The sequence below is a fragment of the Schistocerca serialis genome, chromosome 9 (genome assembly GCF_023864345.2).
Source record: "Schistocerca serialis cubense isolate TAMUIC-IGC-003099 chromosome 9, iqSchSeri2.2, whole genome shotgun sequence".
Classification (NCBI taxonomy): Eukaryota; Metazoa; Arthropoda; class Insecta; order Orthoptera; family Acrididae; genus Schistocerca; species Schistocerca serialis.
Genome location: NC_064646.1, coordinates 125,589,401 through 125,609,253, shown reverse-complemented (window position 1 = coordinate 125,609,253; position 19,853 = coordinate 125,589,401).

Genomic DNA, 19,853 nt, shown 5'->3' with positions numbered 1-19,853 from the left:
GACTGAGACTCAGTAACAAACAGGGTACCTGACTGAGGCTCAGTAACAAACAGGGTACCTGACTGAGGCTCAGTAACGAACAGGGTACCTGACTGAGGCTCAGTAACGAACAGGGTCCCTGACTGAGGCGCATTAACAAACAGGGTACCTGACTGAGGCTCAGTAACGAACAGGGTACCTGACTGAGGCTCAGTAACGAACAGGGTACCTGACTGAGGCTCAGTAACGAACAGGGTACCTGACTGAGGCTCAGTAACGAACAGGGTACCTGACTGAGGCTCAGTAACGAACAGGGTACCTGACTGAGGCTCAGTAACGAACAGGGTACCTGACTGAGGCTCAGTAACGAACAGGGTACCTGACTGAGGCTCAGTAACGAACAGGGTACCTGACTGAGGCTCAGTAACGAACAGGGTACCTGACTGAGGCGCATTAACAAACAGGGTCCCTGACTGAGGCGCATTAACAAACAAGGTACCTGACTGAGGCTCAGTAACGAACAGGGTACCTGACTGAGGCTCAGTAACGAACAGGGTACCTGACTGAGGCTCAGTAACGAACAGGGTACCTGACTGAGGCTCAGTAACGAACAGGGTCCCTGACTGAGGCGCATTAACGAACAGGGTACCTGACTGAGACGCATTAACGAACAGGGTACCTGACTGAGGCTCAGTAACGAACAGGGTACCTGACTGAGGCTCAGTAACGAACAGGGTACCTGACTGAGGCTCAGTAACGAACAGGGTACCTGACTGAGGCTCAGTAACGAACAGGGTACCTGACTGAGGCTCAGTAACGAACAGGGTACCTGACTGAGGCTCAGTAACGAACAGGGTCCCTGACTGAGGCGCATTAACAAACAGGGTACCTGACTGAGGCTCAGTAACGAACAGGGTACATGACTGAGGCTCAGTAACGAACAGGGTACCTGACTGAGGCTCAGTAACAAACAGGGTACCTGACTGAGGCGCATTAACAAACAGGGTCCCTGACTGAGCCGCATTAACAAACAGGGTCCCTGACTGAGGCGCATTAACGAACAGGGTACCTGACTGAGGCTCAGTAACGAACAGGGTACCTGACTGAGGCTCAGTAACGAACAGGGTACCTGACTGAGGCTCAGTAACGAACAGGGTACCTGACTGAGGCTCAGTAACGAACAGGGTACCTGACTGAGGCTCAGTAACGAACAGGGTACCTGACTGAGGCTCAGTAACGAACAGGGTACCTGACTGAGGCTCAGTAACGAACAGGGTACCTGACTGAGGCTCAGTAACGAACAGGGTACCTGACTGAGGCTCAGTAACGAACAGGGTACCTGACTGAGGCTCAGTAACGAACAGGGTACCTGACTGAGGCTCAGTAACGAACAGGGTACCTGACTGAGGCTCAGCAACGAATAAAAGGTCACCACAGCGAAATAATGGTTACACTGACTCATTAACGTAAGACACAATAGCTGCATATCTGTCTCAGAGTTGTCAGCTATGGTCAGCAACACCAGCTGAGGACCAGCCAGAACGTTATGATCACTACCCATGGCGAGAATGAATACTGCTTTGTGGCGTCGCAGATACCTATCGCCACCGATGATACAGGCTGCAGAAAGGGAAACCTACTGACATGAGCAACTTCAACAAAGGGTGGATTGTTATATCCCTGTGCCTGAGAATGAAACGGGGAGGCCATTCGACATTTCGCTTGCTACCGTCATCTGCAGCTATGCAGAGTGGTTGAAGGACAGTGAAGCCACTAGCAGGCGACAAAGTGTTAGACGTCACACCTGATCACCGAATGCAAAAGTCAGAAGCTTGATACTCTGTAAAGTAGGATGGAGGTGATCGGTGGCACGTCTGATAGTTCAAAGCTTGTGCAAGCACTTGTGTTTTGGAACCCAACACACAGTGAACATTGGCGAATATTGGGTTCCAGACCAGACAACATCATCGTATTCCCTTGTCGGCCCAATTGTGTGGGCAGAGGATAGTAGAGACTATATCATGGCTCAATGCAAACTTTTCAGCTGGTCATATATCATGTTTCTTGCTAAGCAGTTTGACGGTCATGTCTGGACACCCTGTCACCCAGCTGAACAGTTGCTCGAAACTAAGACTGCGCCATGAACGCAGGCGCATCCATGAGATCAGTTGTAGTAATCAGAGACACCATGACACTTGTGAACTTGGGGAACACTAATGCAAACTATCTGCATCCGCTCGTTCTTGATAGTGATGGCATTTTTCAGCAGGATAACTGTTCTTGTCACAAGACCAGAATCGCGCTACAGCAGTTTAAGGAGAGTGGTAGTGAACTCAGGTTGATGTTTTTGTCACCAAATTCACCTGATCGGTACCCGATGAACACGTCTGGGATGGCACCGGACACCAGGCAGCCAGCTCCACTGGAACTGCGCGTCCTGTTCATAGACATCTGGTGCCCCATGTCTCAGGACACACATCAAGGACTTGTCGAATCCATGCCAGACAGAACCGCGGCTTTATGGCGTTCCGACGGGGAAACATCACGCTATTAAGCACGTGGTCACAACGTTATGATCATCAGCGTATATCAGTGTAGCAGAGACAAAAAGTTCCGAGGATAGTGCGCATACTGCTTGGCTGATATTTATTCATCGTGAGGTGCAATTTTTCTGAGTCTAACGTTTACCATAAACTCTACAGCTCAGCTGTAAAACATACTTTCCGCTACGCGTATGGTGGGGGAATTGACGAGTTCCTCTGCAGAGCTGATGGGCTTCCGGCAGTCGGCCTGACGTCACAGCGCCAGCCCATCAGCATTTCAATCAAAGCTCCCGCCGCGTGTGTGTGACAGCGCCCCAAACATTAGCTGCGCTCCTATATCGACATACCAGAGGCCGGCTGCCGTTATTCGAGAGCTCCGATGATTTTGGGTAATCGCTGCTGGCGGGGGAGAAAGAATGCACTCCACACTAGAAAACAAAAACATCGATGAGCTGAATATTACCAGATGGCGCCAACTATCCATCGTGACTGTTATGGCTTGTATCATAGGATCACGGTAGTATTGTTTTAACATCGTGAGACATGTCCACACATCAAGAGACACATAATTAAATAGTAAATAACAACTACAATAAGAACAATAATTTTGCTTGTTCGTTGAGGTACCCGCTGACCTGATCAAGCAACTTGAGTTGTAAGAAGCAAAGGTGTGTTTTTTTAATCTCGTATCAATCCAAATGAACATCGGCCCATTTTCTTGAGAACTGTGGGTAAAGCAATAAATTAAGTAGAAATGTAAGACAAATCGACAGAACCATTTAATAAATCTTTCTTCAAGGAGATATCTACAGCCGATAAATATTTGGAATAAATCGTTTTTTGTGCCAACAGCTGTACAAATTTATTTATTCTCTGCCGGTTTAGGTACTGGCTACTGTCTTCCCAGGACATAATAGTGGACATCAATTGATCAAAAATACATCTCTGGTTAATGCTGAAAAATCAGGTATAACATTTGACGAATTATCACAATAATTGTTTCACTGCTTTTCCACTAGGGAGATTTACACAATGGAAGCGTGATAAAATGTACATACATGATCACAACTTCAAATAGCCATCACAATCTCAGTCAGAGCATGATCTGTTCGAGTAGACGCTATGAAGCTTGGTTTGTCCGCGTCTTCTTGTACGGATCATGTTATGACTGAGCTTGCGATGATTATCTGATGTTACCACACTTCGATTGTGTAAATCTACAACAGCGGAAATTCAGTGAAACAACTATTGCGATAATTCGTCACATGTTATGCTTCACGTTGCCGTATTTGGCAGAGATGTATTTTTTGATTAATTTATGTCCACTATTATGTCCTGGGACGATGGTAGTCAGTACTGAAACCTATAGAGAGTAAATAAAATTGAACATCTGTTGGCAGAAAAGCGATTTTTCCAAAAACCAATTAAAGACCAATAAAAGAGATACGTACTAATGGACACGAGGGGAAGGGGGGCAGCTCTTCTTGCAGTTGTTAAATTTGCAAACAGGTTTGGAGCATTGTAGCTTCATTTATGGTGATGGCAGTTAGCTTGGGAAATCGTTTTTTCCTTACAAGAATTTAGATTACAAGACGGTGACTGTATTCTCCTTGGGAAACTCGCCTAGTCTGTGTAAATTCAGTCCAGGCTCCACAAATTACAAACACCATTGTGTCGACAACAGTCGTGAGAGAGTATAGGCACCCTAGAGGAAGCCACTGATTATTACTTAGCCAGCTTTGCAGGCAGCAGATGCAGTCGACCAACGCAGAGAGAATTAGTCCCGTTTTCAGTTCATACAACCATTGTTGGGAAGTCATGCAAAGGAACATCAATGGGCTAGCGCGCGCACATACACACACACACACACACACACACACACACACACACACACACACACACACACACAGAGATCATCCTTTGTATACTACCAAAAAGTCTCCAAGTCTTAGTAAATTAGTACACCAAGGTATAATAAAAAGAACTAATCTGACAGACATGTACGAGGGTAAGTCAATTATTATCCTCAAAGTAGTTATAAAATTTTATTCTAATCAAATAGGAAACTTACAAGAGCATCAGTTTTCGACATAGTCCCCTTGCGTTTCAGCGCACTTGTCCATTCCATCGTTGTACAAGCTTCCTTATAAAAGAAGGTTCTCGGTTGAGCTGCGAGCCAGGAATGCACCGCTTCTTTCACTACTTCGTCCGAGGCAAATAAGATCGGGACTATATGGAGGATGATCCGGTACTTCAAATTTGAGTTTCTGGAGTGTTTCAGAAGTGTGGGCAGCAGTACGCGGACGGGCATTGTCGTGCAACAACACAACACCTTTAGACAGCAATCCTCGGCGTGTGCTTCGAATTGCAGGCTTTAGTCTGGTAGTAAACATCTCACTGTAACCTACACTGTTTATTGTTGCGCCGCTTTCGCCATAATGTTCCAGTACTGGACCTTATGCGTCCCAAAAAACCGTAAGCATCGGTTTTCCTGCAGACGGTTGATTCTTGAACTTGGATGTTTCCGTTCCAAACTCTGGCGTCTACTCTCCGGAATCATATTTCGCCACCAGTAATGATCCTGTTTAAAAGTTGTCCCCTTCGTTACCATAGCGATCCAAATGCTTTTTGCAGATGTCCAAGCCCGTTTGTTTAATGCAACTGTGTGAGTTGTTTTGGGACCCATCTTGCACAAAATTTATGAAACCCAAGTCTGTTGTGGATGATTTCGTAGGCAGAACTGTTACTAATTTGCAGACTATGTGTCACTTCGTCAATTGTTAATCGTCTGTCTAAGAGAATCATTTCACGTGAACGCTCAATGGTTTCTTCATTTCTGGCGATAAACGGTCGTCCGGCTCCTTCGTCGTGCGTAACACTTGTGCGACCATTTCGGAATTTTTCAGTCCATTCGTAGACACTCCGTTGTGGCAAAACACTGTTCCCGTACTGTACCGAAAGTCTTAGATGAATTTCGGCCTCTGATACTCCTCCCGACCACAAAAAACAGATCACTGAACGTTGCTCTTCTTGGTGCAAATAGACAGCGGAGCAACCATGATTAACAGCACTGCAGCGATAAGGTAACTAACCTAGCAGCCTGAAAATTGCAAAGATACAGGAACAAATAAACAAAGCACTCCTCATAAACGTAAAATGACAGTACTACCAAAATAAACAAAAATATAACTAAATTGCAGATAATAATATATTTACCCTCGTACAATGGCAACTGAAACTGATAGAAACATTATATTAGATCGGCTACAGTGTTTAGGTTTGGCTACTTTTTCAATAAGAACAACTGCTAGCTCTTGAGATATGTAAGTCAGAATACTAACACAGTTCGCGCATTTTCATTCGTTAGTATGTTACGGAATAATATTGTGGTATCTTTTCACTTAGGCAAAAAAGTCATTACACAAAAGAGAGTAATTAGTATTATTCGTGTAGTTCAAAAAATGGTTCAAATGGCTCTGACATCAAACACATCCATGCCCGAGGCAGGATTCGAACCTGCGACCGTAGTGATCGCGCGGTTCCAGACTGTAGCGCCTAGAACCGCTTGGCCACTCCGGCCGGCCGTGTAGTTCATTCACGTACATCTTTCAGGCATTTCTTGAGGCAGCTTGGAAAAATAATCAAAACCTAACATTGCACTGTATGATCAAAAGTATCTAGAAAGTTATTAGTGCCCATTAAAAAGGGATGAGTCCACCTTTCACTTTTCTGATCGCTTGAATTCTGCTGGAGATTCTTTAACGAGGTGTCTGAACTCCTAAGAGTCGAAGGCAGAGACGGTAGTGATGTTGGGTGCTGGGATCCGTGAGCGCTGATGACATTCCAACACGTACCGAAGCTGTTCCATTGGGTTCAGGTTGAGACTTTGTGTAGGCCAATCCATTTAAGAAAACTTATTGTCCACAAACCATTGCTTCGCAGGTGCTGCCCTCTGATGGGATGTACTGTCCTGCTGATACTATCATCGTTTCCGAACAGTTCCTCTCCTGCACTCACTCAGTACACGATGCTGTAGGACGTTTTCTGATCCTGCCGCATTTAGCGTTTTCCTGAGCGCAATACACTAAACATGAAAATCAGTTCCATACCGTAGGTCCACCTCCTTCTTACTTCACTGTTGGAGCTACAAATGATGGCAGGCAAAGTTCTCGAGGCATTCGACAAACCCAAAACCTTCCATTGTTGCAGGGTGTAGCATGATTCATTATTCCAACTCACCCGTTTCACGTATTTCACTGCCCAGTGGCTTCTCTCCTTACAACAGCTGAAGCACCGTTTAGCATTGGCTATAGAAATAAGAGCATTACGGGCCACTGCTTGACCATTGTCTACCATCGTTTTTAACTCCCTACGCACAGTCTTTGTGCTAGCTGGACAGCTGGTACCATTTGACTCGTTAGTGATTCCTTCCGCTGGTTTCAAGTGACGTTTTACAACCACCTTCTGCAATGGCCGACGGTCCCTGTCCCTCAGCACATGGGGTCTGTCGGTACGTGGGGTCGTCGTTGTTCCCTCGTGTTTTCAGTTCACACTCATGACATCACAGTTAACTTAGGCAACTTTAGAAGGGTTAGAACGTCCCTGACGGATTTGTAACTCAAGCGACACCTAGTGACGAATCCACTCGAAGTCGACCCACTCTGCTGTTAGTACTTCTCTGCTGACAACATAATACTTCCCACATCCTTTTACACAGGCAGGTCCGCATCTCGTGATATCTAGTGGTCAATTCTGCATCACATAGAGGCGTTAGGATACTTCCTATCAAATGTATGTTTCAGTTAGCCATTTGCTTGTATGACTGCGTATCCAGGTACTACCATTAACCTGTTGTACAGGGTTATTACAAATGATTGAAGCAATTTCACAGCTCTACAATAACTTTATTATTTGAGATATTTTCACAATGCTTTGCACATACATACAAGAACTCAAAAAGTTTTTTTAGGCATTCACAAATGTTCGATATGTGCCCCTTTAGTGATTCAGCAGACATCAAGCCGATAATCAAGTTCCTCCCACACTCGGCGCAGCATGTCCCCATCAATGAGTTCAAAAGCATCGTTGATGCGAGCTCGCAGTTCTGGCACATTTCTTGGTAGAGGAGGTTTAAACACTGAATCTATCACATAACCCCACAGAAAGAAATCGCATGGGGTTAAGTCGGGAGAGCGTGGAGGCCATGACATGAATTGTTAATCATGATCTCCACCACGACCGATCCATCGGTTTTCCAATCTCCTGTTTAAGAAGTGCTTCTGCTTTAGCCTTTTCCGTAAGATTTTCCAAACTGTCGGCTGTGGTACGTTTAGCTCCCTGCTTGCTTTATTCGTCGACTTCCGCGGGCTACGCATGAAAATTGCCCGCACGTGTTCAACCGTTTATTCGCTCACTGCAGGCCGACCCGTTGATTTCCCCTTACAGAGGCATCCAGAACCTTTAAACTGCGCATACTATCGCAGAATGGAGTTAGCAGTTGGTGGATCTTTGTTGAACTTCGTCCTGAAGTGTCGTTGCACTGTTATGACTGACTGATGTGAATGCATTTCAAGCACTACATACGCTTTCTCGGCTCCTGTCGCCATTTTGTCTCACTGCGCTCTCGAGTGCTCTGGCGGCAGAAACCTGAAGTGCGGCTTCAGCCGAACAAAACTTGATGAGTTTTTCTACGTATCTGCTGTGTGTCGTGACCATATGTCAATGAATGGAGCTACAGCGAATTTATGAAATCGCTTCAATCATTTGTAATAACCCTGTACAATAGAACCCCTCTAATCCGACCTTGGATGGTCCGTCACTCCGGTTAGTCCGACCATGCTCTGGCTCGCGAGTCTGTGTCGACTTGTCACTGACTGGACGCCTGTCGGGCCATTGTTGCGGTGTCTATCGCTGTGCATATTGTTATACTGTACTTTATTGTGGAGTTTTATCCTTTGTAGGGATTAAAAAGCGTCATTGTTTGCTTTATTCCCTGTTCTCTACAGTACTTATTACTGTGGATTCATTGTGTGTACAGTTGTCTGTTTTTCAACATGTCTGGATTCAAACGTAAACACGTAACTCTTTCACTAAATGAAAAATTAGCAGTGCTACAAAGACTGGACGAAGGACAATCGATCGAAAAAATTTTAAAGGAACTGAATGTAGCTGTTACGACAATTAAGGATTGGAGGAAGAATCGGAAAGACATTGAATCCTATACAGTTACGATTGATGGTGAAAACACTCTGAAAAATCGCAAAACATTAAAATAGCCTAAACTTGAACTTCTTGTAATGCATTGTGAATGTGGTTTTGTCAAGAAAGAAGGAAAGGAACTCCAATATCCGGGACAGTTCTCAAAGAAAACGCGACAGTTTTGCACAAAAAACTGGAAGCCGAAAGTAAATTTGGTGCCAGTGAAGGCTGGGTTGATCGTTGGAAAACTCGTCATGGTGTCCGATTTGTTTCTATTTCCAGTGAAAAACTATCTGCCGATGCCGCAGCTGCTAATGAGTTTTCTGTTAAGTTTCAAGAAACTGTAGAAGAAAATGAACTGCTACCCTGCCAAGTGTATAACATCGACGAGACGGGGCTGAACTTTTAAATGTTGCCAACAAAAACGCTCGCAGCTTCAAATGAATCCGTCGTAGGAACGAAACTTATAAAAGATAGAATAACAGTCATTCCTTGTAGCAACGCAGATGGTACCCGCAAGCTCCCCTTGTTCGCCATTGGCAAATCTAAGAAGCCAAGGGTAATCAAAAATATAAACTTACCTTCCTTGCCGGTTTATTACCGCAATCAAAAATCTGCTGTCATGGACTGCTACCTTTTTTAAATTCTGGTTTTTCGTCGAGTTTGTGCCATCGGTCGAAAAAGACTTGAAGCAAAAAAATCTGCCTGTTCGTGCTCTACTGCTGTTGGATAACGCACCATCACATCCATCTGAGGAAGATTTGGTGAAAGGGGACATAAAAGCTCTCTTTCTGCCTCCTAATGTGACCTCACTCATCCAACCAATGGATCAGGGCATTATAGAATGGTTAAAAAGGCGATATCGCAGAAAGTATATCAGCTCAATCTTGGAAAAATCTGAAGGAGGTCATAACTTATTTGAGACAATGAAATCACTGAACATCAAAGATGCTTTCTACACAATCGTTGCAGCATGGGATGAACTGAAACCTGACACGCTGCGGAAATCGTGGCGTAAGCCTTGGCCACAAGTTATGACTAAAATTGAGCATACCGAAGATGAGCAAAATAACGAGGCACTGTTAATCGTTAAAGATATATAAACTCTGAAGCCGAACGTCCCTGCCAATGAAGATGAAGAGTGGATCAACGAATGTGGCAAAGACTGTGACACTTTTGATGAGGTCAATGACGATCAGATTGTTGCTGCTGTTAGCCAGGGAACTGTGAATGAGGATCCGGACGGCGAAGACGAATCCCCCACCCGGATTCCACACAACGATGCAAAAAACGCTTTTGACATCGCCCTTCAATACATCAGGCAGAATCCAACTTCAACTCCAATGGACCTTTCGTGGGAAAAAAATGGTGGGACACTGCAGCTAAATCTAGAATAACATCCGCTAAACAAAAATGTATCACTGACTTTTTTTTCCAAGTAACCTGTTTTCGTTTTCACTGTAAAAACAATGCATACGGTATAATCATTTCTTAGTTCATACGTACAGTAGTTTATTTCTTTGTAAAAAATTTCTTTTTTATATACAGTTCTACAATCATTTTTTATTTACAGTATATATCGTTTATACGTTATTAAATACAGGGCTCTGAGCACTATGGGACTCAACTGCTGAGGTCATTAGTCCCCTAGAACTTAGAACTAGTTAAACCTAACTAACCTAAGGACATCACAAATATCCATGCCCAAGGCAGGATTCGAACCTGCGACCGTAGCGGTCTTGCGGTTCCAGACTGCAGCGCCTTTAACCGCACGGCCACTTCGGCCGGCGTTATTAAATACAGTACAGCACTGTAATTTGTTTGTCGTTTTTCCTTTTAAAATCAATACGTATTATGGTGTGTGTAGACGTTTTTTAGTTAATATATTGTTTAACGCTGTCTAAAAAACATCTTTTTATATTACTGTAGACGCCTTTTAGTTCTTAAATCGTTTAATTTTTTTTACTAAATGTATTTTATATTTTTTTGCAATAAATATTAGATTTTTCGCATAATCCGACCTTTTTTTCGTTCCGACCATGGTCCCGGTCCCGAAGGTGACGGATTAGAGGGGTTCTACTGTATCAAGAAACTTGAATCTCCCCATGAGGTGGCACGTTTCCATTGATCCATGGCCCACTGTCGATGATCTCATTCTGAATGCAATCGTGATTGACGATATCGTTACGTCAACACGGGAACACAAAGAAGTCGTCTACTGTGGATCCCCATACTCAGTAACGCGCACTGAGCGGTGAGCTCCGAAACACTTTTGTCTGCACCAGCATTGTACTTTCTCGTCAGACCTGCCATAGATGGCCGCCTATCCTGGTTTACAGAACGGTCAATCTTCCGACCAACATGTTCTGCTGAAATACAATAACTTGTAGCTTATTCTTCGTTTCATAGTGCTTCAACAACCTTCCATAGACGCTAGCGTCAGTAGCAACAGAAAAGCTGACCAATTTCGCCATTTCCGAGATGCGCTTTCCCGTGCTCTTTCCCACCTTCTTTCCCAGAAACTGGGCTATAAGAATCTGCCCTTTGTCAGATTAGTTTATATCAATAGATTTCCCGATTCGCCACCCATATTGTCACTGGAATGGTCCGCTGTTCGTCTCTGCTCCATATGTGAACTTCCCTTACTACATCATGTGCCACTTAAACGGGGGCTGAGCAGTAGTCACCTTTGGGACATCAATCAGTAGGAGACTGTATGCATCGGTTACCGGTGTAGTTGAAACTCCCTGGCAGATTAAAACAGTGTATCGAACCGGGACTCGAACTCGGGACCTTTGCCCTTCGCGGGCAACTGCTCTACCGTCTGAGCTACCCAAGCACGACTCAAGACCCGTCCTCACCTTTTCAGTTCTGCCAGTACCTCGTCTTCTACCTTCCAAACTTCACAGAAGCTCTTCTGCGAACCTCGCAGAAGGTAGGAGAAGAGATACTGGCAGAATTGAAGGTGTGAGGGCGGGTCGTGAGTCGTGCTTGCGTAGCTCAGACGGTAGAGCAGTTGCCCGCGAAGGGCAAATGTCTCGAGTTCGAGTCTCGGCCCGGCACACAGTTTTAATCTGCCAGGAAGTTTCATATCAGCGCACACTCCGCTGCAGAGTGAAAATCTCATTCTACCGGTATAGCTGATAGATTGTACAGAAATATCTCAGCGTGGTGGCATGTAACCACGATAACATGAGGTTACAGACATACGCAATATGTTCCCAGACATGTCAGTGGCTCGAAGACTTCTTAACTAACAGAACCCACTACGTTGCCCTCGTTGTTTAGTGTCTATCAAAGATAAAGGTATCTTCAGGAGTGCCCCAGAGAAGTGTGATAGGACCGCTGTTGTTTTCTATAAACATAAATGATCTGGCAGACAAGGTAAGCGGCAGTCCGCGGCTGTTTGCTGGTGTTGCTGTGGTGTACGGGAAGATGTCGTTGAGTGATTGTAGGGTGATACAACATGGTTTAGTCAATACTTCTAGTTGGTGTGATGAATGACAGCTAGCTGTAAATGTGAAAAAATGTAACTTAATACGGATGAGTAGGAAAAACGAACCAGTAATATTCTGGTACAGCATTAGTACTGCCCTGCTCGACATTGGCACATCGCTTAAATATGTAGGTGTAACGCTGCAGAGCGAAATGAAACTGAATGGGCATATAAGGATTATAGCAGGGAAGGTGAATGATCGACTTCGGTTTATTTGGAAATTTACAGGAGAAAGGTGACTCATATGTAAAGGAGAAAATGGAAATTTACTGCAGTCAAAAAAAAAATGGCTCTAAGCACTATGGGACTTAACATCTGAGGTCATCAGTCCGCTAGACTTCTAGTTGGTGTGATGACAGCTAGCTGTAAATGTGAAAAAATGTAACTTAATACGGATGAGTAGGAAAAACGAACCAGTATTATTCTGGTACAGCATTAGTACTGCCCTGCTCGACATAGGCACATCGCTTAAATATGTAGGTGTAACGCTGCAGAGCGAAATGAAACTGAATGGGCATATAAGGATTGTAGCAGGGAAGGTGAATGATCGACTTCGGTTTATTTGGAAATTTACAGGAGAAAGGTGACTCATATGTAAAGGAGAAAATGGAAATTTACTGCAGTCAAAAAAAAAATGGCTCTAAGCACTATGGGACTTAACATCTGAGGTCATCAGTCCGCTAGACTTCTAGTTGGTGTGATGACAGCTAGCTGTAAATGTGAAAAAATGTAACTTAATACGGATGAGTAGGAAAAACGAACCAGTATTATTCTGGTACAGCATTAGTACTGCCCTGCTCGACATAGGCACATCGCTTAAATATGTAGGTGTAACGCTGCAGAGCGAAATGAAACTGAATGGGCATATAAGGATTGTAGCAGGGAAGGTGAATGATCGACTTCGGTTTATTTGGAAATTTACAGGAGAAAGGTGACTCATATGTAAAGGAGAAAATGGAAATTTACTGCAGTAAAAAAAAAAAGGCTCTAAGCACTATGGGACTTAACATCTGAGGTCATCAGTCCGCTAGACTTAGTACTACTTAAACCTAACTAACCTAAGGACATCACACACATCCATGCCCGAAGCAGACTTCGAACCTGCGACCGTAGCAGCAGCGCGGTTCCGGACTGAAGCGCCTAGAACCGCTCGGCCACATCGGCCGGCTCTACTGCAGTCCGTAGCGAGCCAGCAGCGTGAGAATTGGACACACAAAGAAGTTACGACCCCCCCACCCCGCTGAAAATGTCCCCCGCTGATAGGGACGAAACTTTGGGTTTCCAATGTTAAATCAGTTCGATCACGGCACAATAGCACGGAACATATTATTATTAGGTTAACATTTCCGGCCGTGAAAGTTTACATTTTATCATTACAGATCGCGCCAGGGCACTACTGCGACCCATTGTAGTTTGCTATCTGCACCTGGTCGGATTACAGGGAAATAGTGAAGCAATTCAAGGGCGGGCTGCTAGATTTGTAACCGGGAGGTCCGAACAGCACTCAAGTATTGCGCAAATGTTTCGGGAACTCAAATAGGAATCACTTGAGGGTAGGCGATGTTCTTTTCGAGGAGCAACATTGAGAAAATTTAGAGAATCGGCATTTGAGGCTGTCTGCAGAACGATTCTGTTGCCGCCAACGTACGTAAGGGCCCCGAAGATTAGAGAGATTAGGTCTTGGACGGAGGCATGTAGACAGTCGTTTTTCCCTCGCTGTATTTGTGAGTGTCCGCGTGGGATTAGCCGAGCGGTCTGAGGCGTTACAGTTATGGACTGTGCGGCTCGTCCCGGTGGAGGTTCGAGTCCTCCATCGGGCATGGGTGTGTGTGTCTGTCCTTAGGATAATTTAGGTTAAGTAGTGTGTAAGCTTAGGGTCTAATGACCTTAGCAGTTAAGTCTCATAAGATTTAACACACATTTGAACATTTTTTTATTTGTGAGTGGAACCGAAAAGGAAATGACTTGTAGTGGTACAGTGGCTTACGGAGTGTAAATGTAGATACAGAAGCTATCCTTACCGTGGCAAACCATGGTCAAAATCACTAACGTCACAGATAAGTCGTACGCAGGCGTTCTTCACCACCTACTAACACCTTGAGGTTTGCCGGAGGAAGACGTTGCAAGAGGATTGGAACTACAACCTTTTCTAAACGTTTGACACTTCCAGAGGAAACATCTTTTTAGGTTTTCATAGGACGTAAAATATTGAATCCTTATTGTAACGTTTAGGTATGTCTTCAGCATAATTTGGGATTTCCTATAAGGTTACTCCTAGACTCCATGCTGAATGAAAAAGTTTCTGTTGTTTCTTACTTAGGATTAAAGACGTGACGAATTCTCTAAATTTCTAGCATCTAAACCTTAAATTACCAACCAGGATCGCTTCGTTTTTGGACGAGTTCAGCTTTAACCTCACATTCCGTGCTCATTTTGACAATACAGACAGGTGTACACCGACATTCTCGATAGCCACCCTGAACTTTTATTCTGACTGCGAGAACTGTTGTGATCGTAATAATAGCTGCGTTTAGCTTCTGCAGAAGGTCATGAATATGTGCTTTCCCAGGATGTGAACAATTTATCCTCAGCCCAGGAATCTGACGTATTCCTCCTCACTAATGAGGCACCCACTGTGAAGTAATACAATGTCTTCCCTAACAAAATTGACAAAAGCGGAGAGCACCGAGTTTTACTGCAGCTGAGAATCGACTTATTTGTTCTATATTTAGATATGTTTTCCTCCGATGCAAGTTGCGAAGTTCTTTGAACACAGTTTTCCGAAAACTGTATTGATCAATTAGTTCGACAGGCCACACGCAATGAAAGTATTTTAGACCCTGTTGCTACAAACAGGCCTGACCCAATCGAAAGGGACAGTGTACAGAAAGGGATTAGTGACCATAATGCCATCACGCCGACTTTGGTTGCTAAAATTAATAAATCAATCAAGAAGGCTAGGGGAATGTTTCTGCTAGAAAAAGTAGACAAGCAGTTGTTCGCATCCCACTTAAAAAATGAGATGACATCATTTAGTTCCAGTACGATGGACGTAGAGAAATTCGGAAAGACTGAATACTGTCAGGCTATCTAGCTTCACTATGGGGAGCCAATTACGTTGTGGACTATTCTGTGGTTCAGTGTTTATACATGTAGTGTTAAAAGTAAATATTGATTAATTAGAGGTTAATTAGTGGCCGTGGCGGTATAGCGCGCAGAGCAGTCGACTCTGGCAAGCGAGTTCCTCTGTTCTGTCCCGGATAGAGGCGGGTATTTTATTCGTTCCAGTCCCTCCAAGAAAGCCCCAGATCGACTCATGCTGCTGTCAAGCATCCTGCGGCGGGCTTTTTATCGGGTGTAAAAGGTGGCTGGGCGGATGGCCCCATCAAAGTCTATCGACGAAAACGAGGATTAAGTAATTACAGGGGCACTTCACTGCATCATCTGTAACTAATCATACAATCACGATATGGTTTACCACCTGGAAGTATATACAACATTTATTTTATAATTATTTCTATTTTTCATGTTGCACTGGCTTTACCTTTACACATCAGCTAAATCAAATTACTGTTACCTATCACAGAACATCAAGCATACACACTTCCAAATATTTATGAAGATCATTTCTTCACACACATTGATGAGCCAAAACATTATGACCGACTGCTTAACACAAATAGCTTGTTTGTGTTTAGAACGAAATACATCACTCATTCTGAGTGCCAGGGAACCGCCAGTTTGTTGGTAGGTTTTTGGAGGTATGTGGCTTCAGATGTCTACGCACAGATCATGTAATTGGCGTAAATAACAGGCTGCTGACATGCGCACGCGGTGATGGTGCCCGATAGCGACCATAGGATTTACATCAAGATGAGTGTGGTGTGAGTACTATAAGACCTTCGGTACAGACTGTAGTGTTGGCAGAAGAGCCAACACTGTGTTGCTAGAGGAGGCCGAAATGCACGCGTTTAATTACACGCTGACTGGCGCGAGCTCTGGAACAGTTAAGGGAATTAATAGTAGCAAATAAAGTACGTAGTTGATATAATATTTAACTTTAATCCACAATTGTAGAACATCTCTCGTTACGGTACATGCTTCACAATATTAATTATCAAATGCTATGGCGCCTTGCTAGGTCGTAGCAAATGACGTAGCTGAAGGCTATGCTAACTATCGTCTCGGCAAATGAGAGCGTATTTGTCAGTCATCCATCTCTGGCTAAGTCGGCTGTACAACTGGGGCGAATGCTAGGAAGTCTCTCTAGACCTGCCGTGTGGTGGCGCTCGGTCTGCAATCACTGACAGTGGCGACACGCGGGTCCGACGTATACTAACGGACCGCGGCCGATTTAAAGGCTACCACCTAGCAAGTGTGGTGTCTGGCGGTGACACCACACAGACATCATCAGATTATTTGACTTGTCGCTCTAACGAAGTAGGCGAGTGTCAGCAATGTGTCTCGTGGTCTTCTCGTGGCGTGTTTATCTTCTGCCGTTAGGTCAGACGATAGAAATGGCGCTTGCACGCTTAGAGTAGCAGATTGACGGTGACCAACTTTAAACAGAACTTGATTAATTTTCACATACATTTATTAAAATAATAAAAAGCATAGACATTACGTAACTTGATTCTGGATGCTATTTACAATTGACAATTTGAAGTTCCTTTGGTCTTGGTACGTTAATCTTATTCTCAGATATCTCTGATACTTGACAAACTGTCTATACATTTATCTTCATGGCTATGTACCGGAATATGATAATCTTCTTAGGTGCAAACTGAAACTTGACTATAGACTGGTACAAATGCAGACTGGTACACAATGGTGCCGACAAATGCAGACTGACTAATCGGAGGTCTGTACACTCGTTATAATACCTCACGCGTTCATTTATCACTGCGCGAGTGTGATCCGCGAGGAGAAAAGGTTCTACATTAGCAGCAATCTCATTGGCTGCGTTACATATTAATACTCGGATCGGCGGAAGCAGAATTTGGTCCGTCTCTAAGGCAGCGCAATCTCGTAGCGCGGAGACGGACGAGCGCTGCCCCTGCACTGTTGTGCTTAGCGGGGCGCGCTCTAGTGGGAAAGTTGTGTACAGGCTGACTACGCGGAACTATGTACACAACAATGAGTTCATTGTAATGCTGCTCAAACCGCTGCAGCACTATAGTACTATTGCTTAAAGATGTGTTGTAACCACAGGAACAAGCCAAGTCTAATTGCAGTACTTGAGAATAGTACGTAGGAAGAAGTTAAAGTTGTAGCGCTGGACGCCAGGCGTGGCCGAAGGGTCAGCCGAGGCGGCACTCAAACTGCTGGGCAGCTGGGTGCTTGATAAGAAAGTAAACAGCCAGCAGATACAAACGAAGGTCTGTGCAGGGACTCATGATAAGCAATCAAGTAAGGAGTGTAAATAGATGCATTCCTGGCTAGAGAGAGAGGTCTGGGAGTGGAGAGAGAAAGAAAGAGGGCCCTTGGTGGGGACAGCGCTACGTAATGAGGAGCCAATGAAGGGCTCAGGACGCAGTGCGTGACCATATAGGGAGAGGCGCCTCTATCCCTCCACTCAGCCTCTGAAGAACAATAGCAACAACAATGTTTTAACGATACCAAATATGGACAAGTTGCATTCGACGCTACGTCATGCCAAGCGCTGGCGGGGTCGAAGGGGAAACGCTAACAAAACCCGAGAGCACGCCGCTCTGAGGGTCTTGTCGGGTCTTGTCTGTAGAAGTCGAAGAGTTAGAGAGTGATAGCAGCAGCCGACTTGGGCTGGGGAACGGGCTGTAGGCAGGCAGCCGGAGATAGTCTCTGGAGAGCGTCAGGGCGTAGCCGCGGGACTAACGTAGGGTGTTAGGAAACGTTGCAGAACTTCTAGTAGGCAGTCGGAACGGTGGAGTCAGTCACCGTCTCTGTGTTAGACTTGGCCTTCCTGTGAATGCAATCACCGCGCAGTTAGGGTGATTTGTTAAAGTTATCAAGACTTTAATTCTACCTGCTTCCTAGCCTTGTGTTTTCACACCAGGAATTTCTGCATCTTAGCCAGATCAAAAAGTCTCCCTCTCACTAAGGTCAACCGGCTAAAATCCCATCCACGAACCGTGTCGCTCAATCCCTCGCAATACCCACGCTTGGGACGCGACAGATGGCATCGCTGTCGGGGAAGACATGAAGTATGAAGGGATGCAGGTGGTCTGCAGCTGTCAGCGTGTCTTCGATTACTACCACAGCTCCCATGATAGCACAGGGGAATGTCTCCCGTAGCATAATACTCTTCCCAGTAGCCTGTGTCTGTGTCGCGCTGCACGTTTGGAGCGCCCGTTCGCTTCGATGATAGCGTTTGTAGAGCCGGCCATCGGCGTAGTGTACCAAAAATATGATTCACGCAAAGAGGCGACACATTTCCATTTATCGATGGTCGAATCCCGATGTTCCCGTGCTCAATACATTCGTAATCGCCGATGTAGCTGGGTCAACATGTGAACAAGGAGAGGCGGTCTGCTGCCGTGCTCCATGTGCAATAACGTACGATGAAAGGTGTGCTCCAAAACACTTGTGCCACAGATCACCATCTACCCTACTTTGCAGAGAAGACAAGCCTCCGAACCTCACTTTCTGTTAAGAGTCATGGACGTTCAACCACTTAGCTCCTAGTGCCCTTCTACATCTTTCCATAAATGCTCAGGACAGTAGCACGTGAACATTCGACCGAGCTCGCCGTTTTCGGGATACTTGTTCACAGGTGCTGCGTATTAATAACCTCCCTTTTGTCAAAGTCGCTTATCTCGATGGATTTCCCCATTTGCATCCCGTATCTTCGTTAGGGTGATTCCCCGTCCATGTCTGCTCCGCTTAGATACTTTCGTTACAGCGTCACTGCCCGCAATGCCACCGAGCGGCATCCTGCGTTGCGATGGGCATTGGTCATACCGTTTTGGCTAATCAGTGTATACGTATCGTATATACAGGGTAACTGAAAATTTGTATACAAGCTTCGGTGGATTGAAGAGGCGACGTAGTGTTCGTAGATGAAGTTTTGATAAGGGTCCCCCGTCCGGAACCGTACCGTTTCAATATAAAATAAGTTTGAAGATAGGAACACTTTCAAACTTGGCACTTCACGGTATGCATACAAGCTAAGAATAGGCGCCCTCGTCAGTCCGTGTTGTAATTACGACGTCACATAACACCTTTGTCTCAATATAGAATAAGGGCTGCGAGAAATTGGTATCTTCGAAACTATAAGCATTGGCTGTGGTGTTCCAAGGACGCGCTGTGCTCTAGACTTTGAAGAGGACGTCCTTCGTCTCGTAGAAGAGAACCCGAGGACGAGTTCTCGAATCATTTCCCATGCCTTGCGGTCCTATAGGACACCGGTCAAAGTTCATTGTGAAGCGGGAAATGTGAAAGTGAACAGATTCTCAAACTGATTTTACATCCAAACGGTATGTTTCCGGACATGGGTTCCTTATCAAAACTTCACCAACTAAATCATCTCTACAATCCGTAGAGTCCTGTAATAGGTATTTTGAATCGCCCTTTGTAAGGGACGATCAAAAAGACTCCGTTGATAACGCTGTTCCAGAATAAATGCAAAGTAGCACGACACCGATGCGGGTGTGGCATTC